General features: G+C 46.8%; 1 pseudogene; it reads right to left on the reverse strand.

Annotated features, from left to right (window-relative positions):
• Positions 1-3,890: 3,890 nt before the first annotated feature.
• Positions 3,891-4,008, reverse strand: LOC124725217 (annotated as a pseudogene).
• Between the last annotated feature and the right edge of the window lie 868 nt (positions 4,009-4,876).

Genomic DNA, 4,876 nt, shown 5'->3' on the forward strand with positions numbered 1-4,876 from the left:
CATACCCGAGGTTCGTAGGAATATTCAAATCATTAGAGTTACAGAATCATACGCGATCTCTCATTCTAAAAATTCAGTATGGTACGATGCTGCAACCAGAGTTACGGCAGCTGCAGCACACAATTTATGACGGGTCAGATACCAATTCTTGTGGAATCCTGCTGCACCTGGTTTCTGTACAAGTCCATAAACTATAGTTGCTGTACGACCGCGACACCGGCCGTACCCTACAACTATTCGATTGGCGACATGTCAGGTGAATCTTTTTTGCTTTTATTTAACTAGGCGGCAACCACGTGTTATACTTATTATTGATGTCTGGTTAAATGAAAGAAAAATAATTATTACATTGATTATGGCAACCTTCGAATCGACAATTATGTTGTGTTGCACAAAGCATGTCAGGCGAACTTGCAGGCTAGGGAAAGAGCAACACCTGTCAGAGATATCTTTCGTTTTTTGTTACATGTGGCCCCACATTTTCCTACTGAAATACGGCAGATATTGTTGGCTTGAGCCGTGGTAAAGATTGCTGTTTTGAAGAGCGCGCCGCAGCGCGTAGTGTGAAGCAGTCGCCCTCCGTTTCTGGCGGTGGCGCCGCTGTGGCAATCGCAGCTTTGGTGTCTCCCTCTGGCGGGAAAGATTGCCTGTTCACGTACATTTAAGGGGCGCTATGAACTAGTCAGTCAGTCAGTCTGAGTCAGTCTGGGTCAGTCTCTCGTCCCCAGCTTGCTAGTCTGTCTCTCGTCCGTATTTGTGAGGCAGTTTGTGTCTGTCTGTCGTTCGGAGTGCTAGATTGTCTGTCGTTCGGATCAACCTTTAAAGCCGGCAAAATGAGAGTCTTTCCACTCCGCCAGTAAGAGAACTCAGTGAGTGGTCGCCCGGTCGGAGTTTAGTTCGTGCATCTGAGTTTGCGCGTTAGGCCGCCAGTCCGCTCGAGTTTGCTCAGTCATTGGTCATTGGCGGTTGGATCCATCGGTTGGTCGGTCGCGCACTGAGACACAAGATGACTTGTCCGTCTTGAGCGTCGGCGCATGTGAGGTCGCCACGTGAGTCCAGTGGGCCGCGCCGTATAGCGAGGGGTAGTGGCTTCGCGGTCGACACGAGAGCAACAGGAGGCAACCCACGACATCAGTCTGGCCGGTGCGAGCTGCGACGCCGTGAGACGGGAGATCGGCGCTCTTTCCTGCGTCCGTTGAAGCGGCTGGCAGTGGACGATTCGGGAGAGCGATCTGGGGGTGCTGCGCCAGGTTTCTCGAGAAATCGCAGTTTATGAGAAGTGATTGGTGATATGTTGTGTGATTTATTCTTGTTAAATTCTACTTGTTTTCTTGGTCAGTCTCTCGTCCCCAGCTTGCTCGTCTGTCTCTCGTCCGCATTTCTTAGGCAGTTAGTGTCTGTCTGTCTGTCGTTCGGAGCTGCCTCTGTCATGTTTGTCGGATTTGGTGTGTTAACGAATTTATTGCTTGGAGTGTAACGGCCCAATACCTGAAATATGTTTTGATCTTGCCTATGATGTTGAGAGGCGGTATCTGTGTACTGTAGAGCATCTTAACTTGTTTGGCCAACCTTGCAGAATTTTATATACGATTGCATTTCATGGGCTTTTATTTAAATAATCATTTTAGTATATAAAGCTGCCACCCTTTCACCGTAAGACTTTTCTTAGAAGTTAAAATCAAGTTGCACCTTCGGTGGCAAAGTTAATATTTTAATTGTTAGTGTTTTGTACCATTTCCATCCGTCCTACGGGGGTGCATAGTTTGTGTGCTTGTGTAAATTGTTAAAGCTTTTAGTTTAAAGTAATCTGGTGTGTTGCAGATTTGCACCAGTCTAGTCTTTCAGAGGCTGTTGTGAGCGCTCGTAACTACGGCCGTGTCAAAAGGGAGCCGCAAGGTTCTCTGCCCGAAAGCTCATACACTCAAAACTTGTTTCTTTCTGCCTCTGAATAAACTGTAACTTGATATTTAGAGGGTGCTTTCTGATTATAATTTTAAACCTGTTTCTTTTAAAAAATGCTTTTAGGAATAAAATTCCCATTTGATAAAAGGAATTTGGTTATGATTTCATCAGTTACTCCCTGGCAAGTACTTCCATGCTTACATAGTGTGATTAAATGTGTTAATGTTCTTGAAGAATCGCTAGTAAGTAAAAAAAATTCTTAAGAATATACTTTGAAAAAAAATCGCGGTTCCTGGCTGAAGGATGGTAAGTAACTTGACTTCTGAAAACCATCCCCATATCGTAGCGTTGATATTGTCGTCAGTATGTAGAAGTAGAGGTGCTTTTTTCGTCATAATTGCCGTGTTTCCTCCATGAATTTTAACTGTACAGGGTGCCAGATTTTGATTACCACGGTAGTGCCTAATATGAATGTAGCCATCAGTGTAGAACTGAGTGAAATAAGCGTCACCAGAAACTAAATTGGACAAAAAGTGTTTAACGCTACCTGCATACTTCCGAACGTATATTCGCCTAGATTCAAGAGGAATACGGAATGAAAAATAAGCCTTATGAAACAAAGTAAGTCCGCAGCTCGTGGTCGTGCGGTAGCGTTCTCGCTTCCCGCTCCCGGGTTCTCAGGTTCGATTACCGGCGGGGTCAGGGATTTTCTCTGCCTCGTGGTGATGACTGGCTGTTGTGTGGTGTCCTTAGGTTAGTTAGGTTTAAGTAGTTCTAAGTTCTAGGGATCTGATGGCCATAGATGTTAAGTCCCATAGTGCTCAGAGCCATTTGAACCAAACAAAGTAAAGAAAAGCCATGCTGTGTAAAAATAGTCTGTCCGAAATTACACATCTGCGAAATAAAAATCTGCATCTGCGCGACGTTCAATACCGCTTCGCTGCACCGCGTGCATTCTAATACCCCAGCAGCTCCCTCATCACTCTGTCCAGAGAGTCGCTGAGACACTGCTGCTCAGCCCATCCCATTGTGCGACTATGGCCGTCTTGGCTCATCCACTGTGTGGGCAGGGGTCCTGTAACGACGCACTGCAAGTTTCCAAATAAGCTCAACCCGTTTCACGTCAGTCGACGATACTGACCACTCCATCCCGTTGATTCCTATCTCCTGGAGAATGGTTTTCACTGGTTGTGTGAGTTGCGTTCGCAAATTTTAGATCTAAAAGACGAACCCATCGTCGAAACGTTGACTTTAAAGTTACGTGACAGAGTGGAGGATCCTGTTCCAGTATCGATCAGTCCACCGATTAGCCTTGATAACAAAAAGACTCCGCACACTATGCTTATCCAAACTATGACTACCCCACCACTCCATTGATGTTCCGCTGTTTCATGATCGCGACGTGGTCGGATCCTGGCTGCCACCACACTGTTCTACGGCGATCAAAAAATGGTTTAAATGGCTCTAGGCACTATGGGACTTAACGTCTGACGTCATCAGTGCCATAGGCTTAGAACTACTTAAATCTAAACCTAAGGTCATCACACACATCCATGCCCGAGGCAGGATTCGAACCTGTGACCATAACAACAGCGCTATTCCGGACTGAAGAGCCTAGAACCGCTCGGCCACAGCGACCGGCCCTCCGGCGATCAGCTCTGACCTAAGGCTACATTTCAGGCGTTCCGGCGACCACCTCCCTTGCTCATCATGGTACTGGTCTGTGCTGTTGTTGGTAACAGATAGGTTGAGGTCAAACTGATCGCATGGTGGTAGCTACGAGGGCATGAAAAAAAAAAAAAAAATACACTCCGTCTTCGGGACCATCCGACCGCCGTGTCAACCTCGGTGTAGAATGTGGAAAGGAGGGGCGTGGGGTCAGCACACCGCTCTCCTGGTCGTAAGATGGTATTCTTGACCGAAGCCGCTACTATTCGGTCGAGTAGCTCCTCAGTTGGCATCACGAGGCTGAGTGCACCCCGAAAAAACGGCAACAGCGCATGGCGGCCTGGATGGTCACCCATCCAAGTGCCGACCACGCCCGACAGCGCTTAACTTCGGTGATCTCACGGGAACCGGTGTTTCCACTGCGGCAAGGCCGTTGCCTGCTGAAAAGTAATGTCACCGAATTTTTTATTCTGTGCTCAATATTGATTGATGTATTACATGTCAAGTGTATTTCTCGGTCGATTATACCTCTTCTCTGACGCAAGTTGCAAACTTCCGCTGATAGAGAACTTCGAGATGTAGCGTGTTATATGGTGGTATATAATGCAAGTGAGAATCAGAGTACTGTGATAAAGTTTCTAAGAGTTGAAAATGTGCCTCCAATTGAAAGCCATAGAAGAATCAAAGCTTTGTAAGATGAACACTGTATCGACATGAGTAAAGTGCGATGTTGGGCTGTTCGTGCTCGTAATGAGGGAAACGGTGGTGCTAATCTCAACGTGTGTGACAGAGCTCGGATTGGACGACCGCATACGACAACCGACAAGACTCATCGGAATTGGGGTTGCTGAACTAATCAGAGAAAATAGTCTGATATCACAGACACAGTTCTCAGGTAAGTGTGACATACCACGAAACCGTGTACAGGCCATCGCCGTAGAACAGCGGTACAGGTAACTATGTGCACGGTGGGTGCCTCGACTGCTGACTCCTGACATGAAACAGAGGAGATTGGACATCTGTCAATGATTTCTTTTGTGTTTTGAGCACGAGGGTACGTGTTCCTTAACAACATTTAACAGCTGATGAAAGCTGGGCTCTCCATTTTGACCCCGAAACAAGAGAGTATCAATGGAGTTCCACCACAGAATAACACTGACCCCAAAAGTTCACGACCACGCCATTAGCAGACGGAGACATGTTCACAGTGTTCAGGTATGTTCAAGGTGTGGAGCATTTGGAATTCGTGTCTAAGGCACCACCATCATAAGCCCTGATGGGTACTGCGAGACCCTCAGAAAACCGA

The sequence above is a fragment of the Schistocerca piceifrons genome, chromosome 1, assembly GCF_021461385.2.
Source record: "Schistocerca piceifrons isolate TAMUIC-IGC-003096 chromosome 1, iqSchPice1.1, whole genome shotgun sequence".
Taxonomy (NCBI): domain Eukaryota; kingdom Metazoa; phylum Arthropoda; class Insecta; order Orthoptera; family Acrididae; genus Schistocerca; species Schistocerca piceifrons.